Raw genomic sequence first — 17,908 nt, forward strand, 5'->3', positions numbered from 1 at the left:
TGAGTGACTGCATGGGTCTGTGAGTGGATGCATGAGTGAATCAGTGGGTATGTAAGTGGGTGAATGAGTGTCTGTGTGGCACTATGAGTGGGTGCAGCAGTGTCTGAGTGGGTCTGTAAGTGGGCGCTTCAGTGTCTGAGTGGGTTTGTGAGTGGGTGCATCAGTTTCTGAGTGAGTCTGAGAGTGGGTCCATAAATGTCTGAGTTGGTCTGTGAGTAGGTGCATGTGTGTCTGAGTGGGTCTGTGAGTGGGTGCATGAGAGTCTGAGTGGGTCTGTGAGTGGGTGCATGAGTGTATGAGTGGGTCTGTGAGCAGGTTCATCAGTGTCTAATCGGGTTTGTGAGTGGGTGCATGGGTCTCTGAGTGGGTCTGTGAGTGGGTGCATCAGTGCCTGAGTGCATCTATGAGTGGTTGCATCAGTGTCTGAGTGGCCCTGTGAATTGGTGCATGAGGGTCTGAGTGGGTCTGTGAGTAGATTTGTGACAGTCTCAGCAGGTCTGTGGGTGGGTGCATGAGTGTCTGAGTGTGTCCGTGAGTGGGTGCATAAAGGTCTGAGTGGATCTGATAGTTGGTGTATGACTCTCTGAATGGGTCTGTGAGTGGTTGTGTGAGAGTCTGAGAGGGTCTGTGAATGGGTAAGTGAGTATCTGAGTGGGTCTCTGAAAGGGTGCCTGAGTGTCTGAGTGGGTCTGAAATTGGGTGAATAAGAGTCTGAATGGGTCTGTGATTGGGTGCCTGAATGTCTAAGTGGGTCTGTGAGTGGGTGTATCAGTGTCTGAGTGTGTGTGTGTGAGTGGGTGTCTGATGGTCTGAGTGGGTCTGTGAGTGGGTACATCAGTGTCTGAGTGGGTGTGTGAGTGGGTGTGTGAGTGGGTGCATGGGTATGTGAGTGGGTGCATCAGTGCCTGAGTGGGCCTGTGAGTGGGTCCATGAGTCTCTAAGTGAGACTGTGACTGGGTGCATCAGTGCCTGAGTGCACCTGTGAGTGGTGCATGAGTCTCTGAGTGGGTCTGTGAGTGACTGTGTGAGTCTCTGAGTGGGTCTGTGAGTTGGTGTATGAGTGTCTGAGAGGGTCTGTGAGAGGGCGTGTGAGGGTCTGAGTGGGTCAGTGAGTGGGTATGTGAAAGTCTGAGTGGATGTGTGAGTGTCTGAGTGGGTCTGTGAGTGGGTGTTTGAGTGTCTGAGTGGGTCTATGACTGGGTGCGTGAGTGTCTGAGTGGGTCTGTGAATGTGTGCATGCATGTCTGAGTGGGTCTGTGAGTGGGTCCATGAGGCAGTGAGTGGGTCTGTGACTGGATGCATGAGAGTCAGAGTAGGTATGTGAGTGGGTGCATAAGTGTCTGAGTGGGTTTGTGAGCTGGTGCATCAGTGTCTGATTGGGTTTGTGAGTGGGGACATGGGTCTCTGAGTGGGTCTGTGAGAGGGTGCGTCAGTGCCCGAGTGCATCTGTGAGTGGTTGCATCAGTGTCTTAGCGGCCCTGTGAGTGGGTCATGAGCTTCTTAGTGGGTCTTTGAGTGGATGTGTGACAGTCCGAGCAGGTCTGTCAGTGGGTGCATGAGTGTCTCAGTGAGTCTGTGAGTGGTTGTGTGACTGTCTTCAGGTGTGTGAGTGGGTCTGTGAGTGGGTGCAAGAGTATCTGAGTGGATCTGTGAGTGGGTGCGTGACTGTCTGAGTGGGTCTGTGATTGAGTACATGAGAGTCTGAGTGGGTCTGCGAGTGGGTGCATGAGTGCCTCAGTGGGTTTGTGAGTAGGTGCATGAGTGTCTGTGTGTTTCTGTGACTGAGGGCATCAGCGTCTGAGTGGTTCTGTAAGTGTGTGCATCAGTGTCTGATTGGGTTTGGGAGTGGGTGCATCTGTTTCTGAGTGGGTCTGTGAGCGGGTGCATGGGTCTCTGAATGGGTCTGTGAGTGAATACGTCAGTGGCTTACTACATTTGTAAGTGGTTGCTCAGTCTCTGATTCGGCCTGTGAGTGGGTGTACGAGAGTCTCAGTGGGTCTGTGAGTGGGTCTATGTGTGTCTGAGTGGGCCTGTGATTGGGTACATGAGAGTCTGAGTGGGTCTGTGAGTGGGTGCATCAGTGTCTAAGTGGGTCTGTGAGTGGGTGCATGAGTGTCTGCATGGCCTGTGAGTGGTTGCATCGGTGTCTGAGTGGGTCTGTGAGTGGGAGCATTAGTGTCTGAGTGGATTTGTGAGTGGTGTATCAGTTTCTGAGTGGGACTGGGAGTGGGGGTATAAAGTTCTGAGTGGGTCTGTGAGTGGGTGCATGAGTGTCTCAGTGGGTTTGTGAGTGGGTGCATGGGTGTCTGTGTGGCTCTGTGAGTGGGTGCATCAGTGTCTGAGTAGGTCTCTATGTGGGTGCATCAGTGTCTGAGTGGGTTTGTGAGTTGGTGCATCAGTTTCTGAGTGGGTCTGTGAGTGGGTGCATAAAGGTCTGACTTGGTCTGTGAGTAGGTACATGAGTGTCTGAGTGGTTCTGTGAGTAGGTGAATGAGTGTCTGAGTGGGTCTGTGAGTGGGTGTATCAGTGTCTAAGTGGGTCTGTGAGTGGTTGCTTGGGTCTCTAAGTGGGTCTGTGACTGGGTTCATGAGGATGTGAGTGGGTCTGTTAGTGGATGTGTGACAGTCTGATCAGGTCTGTGAGTGGGTGCATTAGTGTCTGAGTGGGTCTGTGAGTGGGTGCACAAAGGTCTGAGTGTGTCTGTGAGTGGGTTAATGAGTGTCTGAGTGGGTCTGAAATTGAGTGTATGACTCTGAGTGGGTCTGTGAGTGGTTGTGTGAGGGTCTGAGTGGGTCGGTGAGTGGTTGTGTGAGTATCTCAGTAGGTCTGTGAGTGGATGCATGAGTGTCTGAGTGGGTCTGTGAGTGGGTGCATAAATATGTGTGTGTCTCTGTGAGTGGGTGCATCAGTGTCTGAGTAGGTTTGTGAGTGGCTGCTTCAGTTTCTGAGTGGGTCTGTGAATGAGTGCATAAAAGTCTGAGTGGGTCTGTCAGCACGCCATGAATGTCTGAGTGGGTTTGTGAGTGGGTGCATGATAGTCTGAGTGGGTCCTTGAGTGGGTGCATCAGTGTCTGAGTGGGTCTGTGAATGGGTGCATGGCTCTCTGAGTGGGTCTGTGATTGGGTGCGACAGTGCCTGATTTCATCTGTGAGTGGTTGCATCAGTGTCTGAGTAGGCCTGTGAGTGGGTGCATGAGGGTCTGAGTGGGGCTGTGAGTGGATGTGTGACAGTCTGAGCCTGTGTGTTAGTAGGTGCATTAGTGTTTGAGTGGTTCTGTGAGTGGGTGCAGAAAGGACTGAGTGGGTCTGTGAGTGGGTGCATGAGTGTCTGAGTGGGTCTGAAAGTTGGTGTATGACTCTCTGAGTGGGTATGTGAGTGGGTGTTTGAGAGTCTGAGTGGTCTGTGAGTGGGTGTGTGAGTGGGTGTGTGAGTATCTGAGTGGGTCTCTGAGTGGGTGCATGAGTGTCTGAGTGGGTCTGTAATTGGGTGCATAAGAGTCTGAGTGGGTCTGTGAGTGGGTGTATCAGTTTCTGAGTTTGTGTGTGAGTGGGTGTCTGATGGTCTGAGTGGGTCTGTGAGTGGGTACATCAGTGTCTGAGTGGGTGCATGGGTCTGTGAGGGGGTGCAACAGTGCCTGAGTGGGCCTGTGAGTGGGTGCATGAGTCTCTAAGTGTGTCTGTGAGTGACTGTGTGAGTCGCTGAGTGGGTCTGTGAGTGGGTGCATGAGGGTCTGTGTGGGTCTGTGAGAGGGTGTGTGAGGGTCTGAGTGGGTCAGTGAGTGGGTATGTGAAAGTCTGAGTGGATGTGTGAGTGTCTCAGTGTGTCTGTGAGTGCCTGAGTGGGTCTGTGAGTGTGTGCGTGAGTGTCTGTGTGGGTCTGTGAATGGGTGCATTCATGTTTTCAGTGGGTCTGTGATTGGGTCCATGAGGCTCTGAGTGGGTCTGTGAGTGGGTCCATGAGAGTCTGAGTAGCTCTGTGAGTGGGTGCATAAGTGTCTGAATGGGTTTGTGAGCTGGTGCATCAGTGTCTGAGTGGGTTTGTGAGTGGGGGCATGGGTTTCTGAGTGGGTCTGTGAGAGGGTGTGCCAGTGCAAGAGTGCATCTGTGAGTGGTTGCATCGGTGTCTGAGTGGGCCTGTGAGTGGGTGCATGAGCATCTGAGTGGGTCTGTGAGTGGATGTGTGACAGTCTGAGCAGGTCTATCAGTGGGTGCATGAGTGTCTGAGTGGATCTGTGAGTGGGTGCATGAGGCTCTATGTGGGTCTGTGAATGGGTGCATGAGTGTCTGAGTGGGTCTGTGAGTGGTTGTGTGACTGTCTAAGCAGGTGTGTGAGTGGCTGTGCGAGTGGGTTCATGAGTATCTGAGTGGATCTGTGAGTGGGTGTGTGACTCTCTGAGTGGGCCTGTGAGTGGGTGCATGAGTGTCTGAGTCAGTCTGTGAGTTGGTGCATGAGTGTCTGAGTGGGTCTGTGATTGGGTACAGGACAGTCTGAGTGGGTCTGTGAGTGGGTGCATAAGTGTCTGTGTGGGTCTGTGAGTGAAGGCATCAGTGTCTGAGTGGTTCTGTAACTGAGTGCTTCAGTGTCTGAGTGGGTTTGTGAGTGGGAGCATCTGTTTCTAAGTCGGTCTCTGAATGGGTCTGTGAGTGAATATGTCAGTGTCTTACTACACTTGTGGTGAGTGGTTGCATGAGTCTCTGATTGGGCCTGTGAGTGGGTGTACGAGTGTCTGAGTGGGTCTGTGAGTGTGTCTGTGAGTGTCTGAGTGGGCCTGTGATTGGGTACATGAGAGTCTGAGTTGGTCTGTGAGTGGGTGCATCAGTGTCTAAGTGGGTCTGTGAGTGGGTGCATGAGTGTCTGCATGGCCTGTGAGTGGTTGCATCAGTGTCTGAGTGGGTCTGTAAGTGGGTGCATTAGTGTCTGAGTGGATTTGTGAGTGGGTGCATCGGTTTCTGAGTGGGTCTGTGAGTGGATGCATTAGTGTCTCAGTGGGTTTGTTAGTGGGTGCATGAGTGTTTGTGTGGCTCTGTGAGTGGGTGCATCAGTGTCTGATTAGGTCCGTAAGTAGGTGCATCAGTGTCTGAGTGGGTTTGTGAGTTGGTGCATCAGTTTCTGAGTGGGTCTTTGAGTGGGTGCTTAAAGGTCTGACGTGGTCTGTGAGTAGGTGCATGAGTGTCTGAGTGGATCTGTGAGTGGGTGCATCAGTGTCTAAGTGCGTCTGTGAGTGGTTGCATGGGTCTTTAAGTGGGTCTGTGAGTGGGTGCATGAGGTTGTGAGTGGGTTTGTTAGTGGATGTGTGACAGTCTGATCAGGTCTGTGAGTGGGTGCAGTAGTGTCTGAGTGGGTCTGTGAGTGGGTGCATAAAGGTATGAGTGTGTCTGTGAGTAGGTGCACGAGTGTCTAAGTGTGTCTGAAAGTGAGTATATGACTCTGAGTGGGTCTGTGAGTGGTTGTGTGAGGATCTGAGCGGATCTGTTAGTGGGTGTGTGAATATCTGAGTAGGTCTGTGAGTGGATGCATAAGTGTCTGAGTGGGTCTGTGAGTAGCTGCATGAGTGTCTGTGTCACTCTGTGATTGAGTGTATCAGTGTCTGAGTGGGTCTGTAAGTGGGTGCATCAGTGTCTGAGTTGGTTTGTGAGTGGGTGCATCAGTTTCTGAGTGGGTCTGTGAATGGTGCATAAAGGTCTGAGTGGGTCTATCAGTAGGCACATGAATGTCTGAGTGGGTTTGTGAGTGGGTGCATGAGAGTCTGAGTCGGTCTGTGAGTGGGTGCATCAGTGTCTGAGTGGGTCTGTGAGTGGGTGCATGGGTCTCTGAGTGGGTCTGTGATTGGGCGCAACGGTGCCTGAGTTAATCTGTGAGTGGTTGCATCAGTGTCTGAGTAGGCCTGTGAGTGGGTGCATTAGTGTCTGAGTGGGTCTGTGAATGTGTGCATGAGTTTCGGAGAGGGTCTGTGAGTGGGTGCAGAAAGGTCTGAGTGAGTCTGTGAGTGGGTGCATGAGTGCCTGAGTGGGTCTGTGAGTGGGTGTATGACTCTCTGAGTGGGTCTGTGAGTGGGTGTGTGAGGGTCTGCATGGGTCTGTGAGTGGGCGTGTGAGTATCTGAGTGGGTATGTGAGTGGGTGTGTGAGTGTCTGAGTGGGTCTGTGATTGTGTGCATGAGAGTCTGAGTGGGTCTGTGAGTGGGTGTATCAGTTTCTGAGTGGGTCTGTGAGTGGTTGCCTGAGGGTCTGGGTGCATCTGTGAGTGGGTACTTGAATGTCTGAGTGGGTCTGTGAGTGGGTGCGTCAGTGCCTGAGTTGGAATGTGAGTGGGTGCATGAGCCTTTAAGCAGCTCTGTGAGTGACTGTGTTGGTCTCTGAGTGGGTCTTTGAGTGGGTGTGTGAGTGTCTGAGTGTGTCTGTGAGAGGGTGTGTGAGGGGCTGAGTGGGTCAGTGAGTGGGTGCGTGAAAGTCTGAGTGGGTGTGTGAGTGTCTGAGTGGGTGTGTGAGTGAGTATGTGAGTGTCTGAGTGGGTCTGTGAGTGGGTGCATGAGGCTCTGAATGGGTCTGGAAGTAGGTGTATGACTGTCTAAGTGGATCTTTGAGTGGTTGTGTGAGTGTCTAAGCGGGTCTGTGAGTGCATGTTTGGGTATGTGAGTGGGTGGATGAGTATCTGAGTGGATCTGTGAGTGGGTGTATGACTCTCTGAGTGGGTCTGTGAGTGGGTGTGTGAGGGTCTGCATGGGTCTGTGAGTGGGTGTGTGAGTATCTGAGTGGGTATGTGAGTGGGTGTGTGAATGTCTGAGTGGGTCTGTGATTGTGTGTGTGAGAGTCTGAGTGGGTCTGGAAGTGGGTGTGAGTGCCTAAATGGGTCTGTGAGTGGGTGTATCAGTTTCTGAGTGGGTCTGTGAGTGGTTGCCTGAGGGTCTGAGTGTGTCTGTGAGTGGGTGCTTGAATGTCTGAGTGGGTCTGTGAGTTGGTGCATCAGTGTCTGAGTTGGCCTGTGAGTGGGTGCATGGGTCTGTGAGTGGGTGCGTCAGTGCCTGAGTGGGCCTGTGAGTGGGTGCATGAGTATTTAAGCAGCTCTGTGAGTGACTGTGTTGGTCTCTGAGTGGGTCTGTGAGTGGGTGTGTGACTGTGTAAGCGGGTCTTTAAGTCCATGCATGACACTGTGAGTGATTGCATGAGTATCTGAGTGGATCTGTGAGTGGGTGTATGACTCTCTGAGTGGGTCTGTGAGTGGGTGTGTGAGGGTCTGCATGGGTCTGTGAGTGGGTGTGTGAGTATCTGAGTGGGTATGTGAGTGGCTGTGTGAATGTCTGAGTGGGTCTGTGATTGTGTGCGTGAGTGTCTGAATGGGTCTGGAAGTGGGTGTATGAGTGCCTAAATGGGTCTGTGAGTGGGTGTATCAGTTTCTGAGTGGGTCTGTGAGTGGTTGCCTGAGGGTCTGAGTGCGTCTGTGAGTGGGTGCTTGAATGTCTGAGTGGGTCTGTGAGTTGGTGCATCAGTGTCTGAGTTGGCCTGTGAGTGGGTGCATGGGTCTGTGAGTGGGTGCGTCAGTGCCTGAGTGGGCCTGTGAGTGGGTGCATGAGTCTTTAAGCAGCTCTGTGAGTGACTGTGTTGGTCTCTGAGTGGGTCTGTGAGTGGGTGTATGAGTGTCTGAGTGTGTCTGTGAGAGGGTGTGTGAGGGTCTGAGTGGGTCAGTGAGTGGGTGCGTGAAAGTCTGAGTGGGTGTCTGAGTGTCTGAGTGGGTGTGTGAGTGGGTGTGTGAGTGTCTGAGTGGGTCTGTGAGTGGGTGCATGAGGCTCTGAATGGGTCTGGAAGTAGGTGCATGACTGTTGGAGTGGATCTTTGAGTGGTTGTGTGAGTGTCTAAGCGGGTCTGTGAGTGCATGTTTGGGTATGTGAGTGGGTGGATGAGTATCTGAGTGGATCTGTGAGTGGGTGTGTGAGTCTCTGAGTGGGCCTCTGAGTGGGTGCATGAGTGTCTGAGTGGGTCTGTGAGTGGGTGTGTGAGTGTCTGTGATTGGGTACATGAGAGTCTCAGTGTGCCTGTGAGTAGGTGCATGAGTGTCCTTGTGGCTCTGTGGGTGAGTGCATCAGTGTCTGTGTGGGACTGTAAGTGGGTACCATCAGTGTCTAAGTGGGTTTGTGAGTTGGTGTCTGTGTTTGGGTACTTGAGAGTCTGAGTGGCTCTGTGAGTGGGTGCTTGAGTGTCTTAGTGGGTCAGTGAGTAGGTGCATGAGTTTCTGTGTGGCTCTGTGAGTGAGTGCATCAGTGTCTGAGTGCATCTGTTAATGGGTCCATCAGTGTCTGAGTGGGTTTGTGAGTGGGTGCATCAGTTTCTGAGTGGATCTGTGAGTGGGTACATGAGTGTCTAGGTGGGTCTGTGAGTGGTTGTATGACTGTCTAAGCGGGTCTGTGAGTGCATATTTGAGTATGTGAGTGGGTGCATGAGTATCTGAGTTGGTCTATGAGTGGGTGCTTGAGTCTCTGAGTGGGCCTGTGAGTGGGTGCATGAGTGTCTGAGTGGGTCTGTGAGTGGGTGGGTGAGTGTCTGTGATTGGGTGCATGAGAGTCTGAGTGTGTCTGTGAGTGGGTGCATGAGTGTCTCAGTGTGTCTCTGAGTAGGTGCATGAGTGTCTGTGTGGCTCTGTGGCTGAGTGCATCAGTGTCTGAGTGGGTCTGGAAGTGGGTACCATCAGTGTCTGAGTGGGTTTGTGAGTTGGTACATCAGTTTCTGAATGGGTCTGTGAGTGGGTGCATGGGTCTCTGACTGGGTCTGTGAATGAAAATATCAGTGTCTTAGTATACTTGTGAGTGGTTGCATCAGTGTCTGAGTGAGCCTGTGAATGGGTGCATGAGGGTCTGAGTGGGCCTGTGAGTGGATGTGTGACAGTCTGAGTAGGTCTGTGAGTGGTTGCATAAAGGTCTGAGTGGGTCTGTGTGTGGGTGCATGAGTGTCTGATTGGGTCTATGAGTGGGTGTGGGTGTGTGAGTGTCAGAGTGAGTCTGAAAGTGGGTGTATGACTCTATGAGTGGGTCTGTGAGTGGGTGTGTGATGGTCTGAGTGGGTCTGTGGGTGGGTGCATGAGTGTCTGAGTGGGTCTGTGAGTGGGTGCATGAGTATCTGAGTGGGTCTGTGAGTGGACACTGAGTGGGTGCATCAGTGTCTGAGTGGGTTTTGAGTTGGTGCATCAGTGTCTGAGGTGGCCTGTCAGTGGGTGCATGAGGGTCTGAGTAATTTGACCCTCAGAGAGCCCTATATCACACCCCTGATGCCCGGGTACATCCACCTTGACCCCATAAACCCCTTTTTATTTTAGTTTTGAGCCATGGGGACCGTGTCTCATAACCTAAAATGGCAGTGACAACTTTCTGGTCAGGTTTGCTGCCAGCCAATCACAGCATTCCTGTTGGCGTGTGCATTCGCAAATTCACTGTGATAATCGCAGAAAATCGCAACGGATCTGCTGCCCTAAGATATACAAATCTAGCTTTCTGTCAAATTTGGTGTAATTCCATCCAGCGGTTAGGGCTGTTGTCGTGTTCATAACTCCTATGGGAATTAACATATGAAATGCACTTTATTTTACCACCCCTACCTCTTTTTCTCAGCCCCCGCTGAAAAGATCACCCTGAAACTTTTATATGTGCAACAAGAATCACTGGCACACTTTTTTTGGGAAAATGTTGTTAAGACTTGTCAAATGGCACCAATGATACAGAGAAGTCAAAAAATTATTTTCCTATGGAAACATGGTCCTAACTAAACTACCTACTGGCTATATTTGGGCAGACAGAAGCTGCTGATGGGTGTCAGATCACCAGTGTTGCTTGGTGGGACGTTGCAGCTCTTCAGCATGTGATAATTGAACTTCGCCTCACTCTTCTAAAAGAGACGTCCGGCACTCAAGAAACCATTGTTCAATTTAGTTTTATTCCATTTTAGGAGTGGCAGAAAAGAGAAAATAGCATACAGCATTTGCAAGTTTTGGTGTTCAAGCCTTGTTCATGATGCTGGCCGCCATCTCGTCCATTATTTTAAAGTAATCATGAACACAAAAAATGCACTGCACATCTCAGCAAATTCTGCGCCATATTGCGAGGGTACATTTCAAAACAAACTATAGTATTACGTCATATTTAGTTGTTTGGTGATCTTTTTTCTTTACAAAGCATGTTTGTTTATACATATCACTTCCAAAATATGAAACAATATATATTAAGGATACACATAATTTATCAACATCACATCTTCTATAAAAACAGATTATTGTCCTTTCATTTCCATATTGCTCAATCAAGTCCAAGTGGGCTATTTCATTCATTTTAAGATTGGTTCTTGAAATCTCCTATTTTATTGTTTTTGTAAATCATAACAGTGTTCATTTTATGTTTCATCACTTTTTCTAGCAGTACCTGAACATTTTTGACATACTACCTTGAAACTAATGCTTCCAGCATAGACATCAGCTCCTACTTTAAAACTTAAAAAGGTGCTTATAAATATTCAGGTCATGGGATTCCTTCGAAGCTAGTCTCAGACTATATCGTGATTTGAACCTTTGCAAGCCTCTCTCTCTCTGTCACTCCCCTTCATTGCTTGGGGCACACTATCTATAACACTGAACTTCAAAAGAGTTTAATTACCTGCATGGAACTTATAAAAGTGCCGGGTCACTGGATATCTACCATCATTTTTTCTTATAGTCCTTATTTGCTGTTTTGTGCAGGGGCAATATGTTACTATCTAAGTATTCTGCATATTCTGTGTTATAGCTCTGCGCTTTATGTATCTTGATGTTCTTTCGGAAAGGGGTGGTTATTTCTTTCAGATTTACTCCATGTTTACAGGCTTTACACTTACTGCATTCTTACCCCCCCCCCTCCCCCAGAGGGTTTGAACCAAGTTTATTTTTCCTTGATCTCACCTTTTACCAGGATATCCCTCAGAGATTTAGCCTTCCTGAAAGTGATCTGTGGTCTCCTAGGCATCTCTTTACCTATAACAGGGGCGTTCCTGGTCATATGCCAATGCCTATAGAAAATGGCCTGGAATTTATCATGCTGACTATGATAACTTGAGATGAATCTCACTGTGCTACCATTTGGTCCTTTTACCCTGTCTTTGCAAACAAAATGTCTTCTCTCATCTATCTCCACACCTTTTCTCTTGCCATGGCCAGAGTTTCACTTGAGCATCCTTTGGTTCTCAAACTTGTCATCGTCTGAGCCTGTACCTTCTCAAAATCACCCAGGTTGCTGCATATTCTCGTAGCATGCGATAAGTTTCCATAGGCTATACTATTCTTCAGGGTTGCTGATTGGAAGTTTTCTACGTGTAAAATGCTGATTCCTGTTGTAGGCTTCTGAAATACTGATGTTGCCAATCTTTTGCCCTCCACCCTTAACTTCACTTCTTAAAACTTAAATTATTGTTTACTGATGTTGCCCATAAAAGACAGGTTAAGATCATTTTTATTAAGTTGTTCAACAAATCAGGATGCGGCCAAGCAAGATGGCCGGCGGGGCGCGCTCTCAGTGAGCTCCCACTCCCCGGCCTAATCCTATATTTATCCTGGGGAGCCCATGATTGAAGATTCCCTCCCATGGCTGGGGAAGGTGTCCAGACCTTAAGGAAACCCTTTGGTGCCTGATTTAGGGCTTTGATCCACGGTTTCTGGGCCAAACAGATCAGCCTGAAGTTGCCGGGCGGCAGGAGACAGAGGTGTGCGCGCAGCGGCCCGTCGGGTGTGCCACGCTTGGATCGGCATAGCAGGGGGCAGATCACCACCCCACCCCGAGTGGAGGAATCCCGGATCGGCTGGCCTAATAGGAATGCTGTGCCGCTGTGTGGGTGGATCCGGTTGCCGAGGTGCTGCGGCCCAGCGTTGGAGTGGGTCTGTGCGCTCCAACGCCTGCAGAGGGCCCTGGCTGGGCCGACCTGTCAGTATTGGTGCACGGTGAGGAGAGGGGGCCTGACAACAAATTTTGGATTGGCTGAGTGGGGGCAGTGAAGGAGCAGCTTGTAGCTCCTGGACAATCTGTGGTGCTGCCTGCATGGTTTGGCTGCGGACTCTAGAGTGGTGACTTGGCTGGCCAGTGAAGGGCTAGAATCCCAGTTGTGGGCCTGCCTGGTGAAGCCATATGGGACTTGCTGCTTGGGACTCCAGCGGTAGAACGAACACACTGTCCCCCGGGCTGCCTCTCTACGATAACAACGCCATGCGGCTGGCGCAGTGCACAGCCTAGCGACTGCTCCTGCTACTGTGAGTGGTGCTGCATTTGTTGGGCACTTCTGCTCCCCGTTTGGATTGCTTGTGGTGTGAATGTCGTATGGTCCCTTGCCAACTGCGTTATGGGACAGAACCGACAGTCAGCGGCATCACAGGGAACACCATTGAACAATACACCACGCTGGTGCCGCTGCCCCAGCGCCAGGCGCAATCTGTGGGGTCTGAGAATGCTCTGGGTGTGCCCGGGACCATTGTTGAGCCTTCGCGGGTGGAACTTCTTGCAGCTATACAGGGCTCCAGGGTGGCCCTCGAGGGAAAAACAGAGACGGTGGCGGTGGAGGTCAAACTCCTGCTGGCGGATCACAGGAAGGTCTCGGAGAAGGTCAAGGTAGTGGAGGGTTCCATAGTGGAGCTGCAGGCCGAGGTGGGCTCTCTACGCAAACAGATGATGCAAGTCAACTCCAAGGTCGGAAGGTTGGAGGCTAGATCGGAGGATGCAGAGGGCAGGTCACGTCCGTATAATGTCAGTTTGCTGGGTTTCCCAGAACGTGCAGAGGGAGACAAGGTGGAAGGATTCGTGGAAAGTTGGATAAAGGATGTGTTGCAACCAGTTGGATTGTCCAGGGAGTTTGTGGTGGAGCGAGCTCGCAGAGCCCTGGTGGCGCCACCTCATCCTGGGGCACCCCTGAGATCTATCATTGCCTGACTATTGAATTATAAGGACAGGGACTGTATCCTGAGGGCAGCTCGCGAGTCTGAGAGAGTGATTTTTGAGAATTATAAAATCTACATCAGACCTCTAGAAAGGGGTTTATGGAGGTGAAAGCCAAGCTCCACGCCATGAATGTCAGATACATGTTGCTATACCCGGCACGCCAGAAGGTGATATCCAGGGGGAAATCCCACTTTTTAGATCGACCGGAGGAGGTTTGGAGATGGTTGGAGATCTGGGACAAAGCTGCTCCTGGTAGGATGGAGAGAACCGGCTTGACTGTTCATTGTCCTTCAGGCCCGGCTAGCCCAGATTGGAGATCTTGCAGGGAGAGACAGTGGGAGGGCACCGCAGACCAAGTAGTGGACATGACTGCAACCACCAGAGTCGAGATTCAACAAGATGGGACAATGGCTGTGGTAACTCCTCGTTCGACTGATGGGTCGAAAGGAACGATGGTCCTTGGTGCAGAGGTGCTCACTGTAGACACTTGACCTCGTTTCTGGCTTTGGAATGCCAATGTCGTGCTCTCTTGATGGAAGGCCTGGATCCCCGTGGAAGGTGTCTGGAATGTCTATTGGGGGTGCTGCGATAATGGGGGACACTGTTGAACTTTGAATTTGCATATGAGTTGTATGATTGGGGGGGACAGCCCATTTATTGCATTTTATTAGTAGGTACTCAACTACTCAAATGTTGTGGTCAGGGTGGAGGGTGGTCACTCCACTGTTGTGGTAGGAACTTGTAATTGGGGAGTTGGGGCTTAGGCTGTTGTCCTGGCAGCAATTATATATATGGATCTACAGTATGGTTTGATGTGTTTGCATTACTGTCCATCTGGGGTGGGAACTGGGGAGCTGGGTTGTTTGGTTGGCCCAGTGTGTAAATGTTTGCAGTTTACAATAGCAGTGAATATGTGTGTACAGGAGAAGGAATGGGATCTTACTCTGGTTTGTCTCCCTGGCAGGGAGGACAGGAATGAAGGGCAAGTAGGACGGAAGGGGAAAACTTTTTTGGTATGGGGCGGCAGATTAATATACTGACATGGAACGTCAGGGGGCTGAAGAATTACACTACATCGTATAGGGTGCACTCCTTTTTGAAGCGTCATAAGGGTCATATTGCCTGTCTCCAGGAAACACATATGACTGAGGAGGAAACTCAAAAGTTAGCAAAGAAATGGCGGGGTTAGATGTTTTCCTCGTCTTTCTCCTCCTAAGTGGGAGGATTGATGATATGGATTTCCCCTGTGGTCCTCTTCACTCATGTATGCAGTGAGGTGAAAGTTGAGGGGAGATATGTGCTTGTGCAAGGCACATTAGACAGGGAGCACCTCACCATACTGAATATATATGCACCCAATGTGGATGATCACTCCTTTTATGACTGTATCCCTGAGATTATAGGGGATGGGTTGGACGCGCCTCTGATTTGGGGCGGGTGATTATAACTGTATCCTAGATGGTGAAAAGAATTGTCTCCTGCCCAGATTGAGGACTAAACCACTGATGGCAAGATCCCTGAAGGAGGTAATGCTATGGGATGCATGGAGGGCACTATATCCGGATGGCAGGGAACATACATGTCACTGTAAGACACACAATGCACATAGTAGGCTTGATCGGTTTCTCTTGGGTGGCCTGAACTCCTCGCAGATTTTGGACGTTAGTCATCTGGGCTGGTTTCTATCTGATCATGCACCTGTGTTGATGCAGCTGCGGTGGGGAACAGATAACACTGAGCTAACATGTAGTTGAAGGATTCCTGTGGGCTTTCTGGAAGATGCTGGGTGTCGTGATAAGGTGGTGGTAACTATCAAGGACTATTTGGACCTAAATTGGTCCACTACGTACTGTAGAGGTACGGAATGGGAAGCATTGAAGGCGGTTGTGAGGGGGGGTGTGCATTGGTACCACGTGTGGGGTACGTAAACAAATGGAGCAAGAACTTACTGAGTGGGAGGACAAGTTGCCGGAGTTGCAGTGTCAGACACCATTTACACAGGAGACTGAGAGGGAACAGCTTCGGCTGTACAAATTGTGAATAACTGTTGGGACACATTAAGCAAGGTAACACTTTGAGCATTCAGACAGCGTCTGCATAGGGAGGGAGATAAATCAGGTACATTTTTGGGATGGATCCTAAAAAGAGAAGTGGAGAATCCCCCCATATTGTATATTAGGAATCCTGAAGATGAGAGGATTACCAAGCTCAAGGATATACTTAAGAGTATCATGGGCTGGTGCGGTAATGACAGATGATGATTTGGCAGGGTTTCTACAGCTCATGTGGCTGCTGCGCTTGGAGCCAGAATGTAGGGAGGCTCTTGAGAAAGCAATAACAGTAGAGGAGGTGAGTGAGGCGGTGGAGGCAATGGCAAAATCTAAGTCACCAGGGGGTGATGGGTTCACGATTGAGCTATATCAAGCATTCCCCTACTTCTGCGGGAGAAATTCTTAGTGGTGTTTGAAGGTGCGCTTCAGCGTGACATCCTGCCGGAAACCATGTGCCAGGGCATTGTTTGTTTGATGCTTAAACCTGGGGGGGATCCTTGTGATCCCTCCTCCTACCGCCCGCTTACAATGTTGAATAGTGATGTGAAGATCCTTTGACAATATTGGCCACTAGGCTTTGAGGAGTGATTCGGAGATTGGTGCATGAAGATCAATGTGGTTTCATCTCGGGTCGTAGCACGACCTATAATTTACGTTGCTTGCCACATGTGCTGCATGAGACTGTGGGTGGGAAAGATGAGCTAGCGCTGGTGTCATTGGACCTGGAGAAAGAATTTGACACGGTGGAATGGGGATATCTTCTAGCAGTGCTGCGGGGTATGGGGTTTGGCCCACAATTTTGTGCGTGGGTGAGGCTGCTCTATGCTGCACCCATTGCGCGTGTTGGGGTGGGGGAAGAACTCTCAGAAGCATGGGAGATTGGCGGGGGAACAAGGCAGGGCTGTGTGCTTTCTACGCTTCTATTTGCCTCAGCTGTGGAGCCACTGGCGATTTGGATCAGAGTGGGGCAGGCTACACATACCGTCTCTTTATATGCGGATGATGCGCTGGTGTATCTTCGTGAAACCAGTGTTTCGGTGCCTGAGCTCTTGCAGTTGTTGGAGGTTTTGGATCTGTGTCCGGTCTTTGAGTGAATAGGAAGAAGTCACTCCTGTACCCGTTGGGTTCTCTCTGTGGTGCCCCCAGGAGGGGCTACCAAGGGTTGGGTTCCGATGAGGGATTTGGAGGAGGGAGGATTGGCAATCCCTAACATTAGATATTACTGCTATGCAGCGCACCTGCAGCATGCTGCAAAGTAGACGGTGGACGACTGACTCAGACAACTGGGAGAAGAGACTGTTTGTAGGATTGTTGGGTGGGAAGACACTAGCGACTACTGATGTCAGGTGGCCCGTCTGAGTCAGATGTACCATATCTGGTTAGAACTACTGCCTGGATATGGGAGCAGAAGGCCAAGAAGGTTCTCAAAGTGCCCGTTTGATAGAGAGTTAAAGATCTGGGACTTGGCCCCCTTCGGGGATATGGCAACCTTAATGTCAATGGAAGGCTGGAGATTGGGAGGATGTGCAGTGGTGGGAGACTTAAGCCCCATCTGAGAGTTTATGTCATTCCCGGATGCTAGGGGATGCGTTCGGACTGGGCCCAGGTCAGTTCTTGCAATATGCCAAGATGGAGAGTGTAGCCAAGGAGATCTGGTGTGGGTTTCCACCGGCCCCTAAGGCATCAGTGGTATTGAATGGACTATTGAATTGGGCCAATGAGACACATCTGATTACTTGGTTTTATAAGGCCCTTCGGGAGGACCAACCAGGTCCTACGAGTGTTGCACGCAGGACATGGGAGCGTGATTTTGGAGAATCTCTGGAGGATGCAGACTGGGCAGTGGCGTTATCACTAGTGCATGCAGTGTACTGCAATCACAGGTTCAAATTATTACATTTTAACTTTGTGCACAGAACATACATTACACCTGCCCAGCTCAATAAGATTGACCCAGCAAGGGGGGCGAGTTGTCCTAGATGTGGCTGTTGGATACTTCTTTTCTTCATTTTGCCTGGTCCTGTCAGGTGGTGCACCAATTCTAGCGGGAGGTATTAGGTTGAGTGGAGGAGGTAACAGGACTAGGGCTAGACGTATCGCCTGTGACATGCCTTCTAGGAGTTGTGAGGAGACCACAGGGTAGGAATATCCCATATAAACTCACTCAACTGGCCTTAGTGTTGGCCAAACACAAGGTGGCCATTGGTTGCCCTTCCATCTCTTGCTGGATTTGAGACTTGATGGAATGGGGTGCTGCCGAAGAACAACAAATGCGCATGTCGTGGAAGGGGGAGGGGGCACTTATGGATGAGATTGCGTTGGGGACATTACTGAATCGGTTCTCTGGTGTGGAGGAGTTAGGTACAGAGGGGAGCACGGATGAGGATGACTGATGGAATTCTTCTTGTCTTGTTTAAAGGAGCGGCAACCAACTGTGGTGAGGTTGTGTCTACGTGATTCTTAAGACATGTAAGATTTTGTCTCCGGTAGATTTTTCTTGGGTGGGCGAGTGGAGTGTAAAATCTATTGCAGAGGGTATTACAGATTATTATACCTAACTATGGGGGTTATTCCAACTTTGGAGGAAGTGGTAATCCGTCCCAAAAGTGACAGTAAAGTGATGGATATACCACCAGCCGTATTACGAGTCCATTATATCCTATGGAACTCGTAATACGGCTGGTGGTAAATCCGTCACATTTGGGACGGATTACCACCTCCTCCAAAGTTGGAATAACCCCCTGTGTGTCTGCCTCGTCCTATAAGAATCTGATTATCAGGTACATAAGATGAAGGTTTTGTTATACTTTGTCTTGATATGCACTGCACTGTAACGTTTTTGATGGTATGTTTTTAAAAATCAATAAAAACAGAGTTATAAAAAAAAAAGTTGTTCAACAAATAAATTGGCCTGTCTTACTGTTCCT

General features: G+C 50.1%; 1 pseudogene; it reads left to right on the forward strand.

Moving 5' to 3' along the window:
* The first annotated feature begins 15,177 nt into the window (after window positions 1–15,177).
* LOC138296732 (glutamine synthetase-like) overlaps window positions 15,178–17,908 on the forward strand; it is a 107,887-nt pseudogene continuing 105,156 nt past the window's right edge.

This window comes from Pleurodeles waltl, chromosome 1_1, assembly GCF_031143425.1.
Source record: "Pleurodeles waltl isolate 20211129_DDA chromosome 1_1, aPleWal1.hap1.20221129, whole genome shotgun sequence".
Classification (NCBI taxonomy): Eukaryota; Metazoa; Chordata; class Amphibia; order Caudata; family Salamandridae; genus Pleurodeles; species Pleurodeles waltl.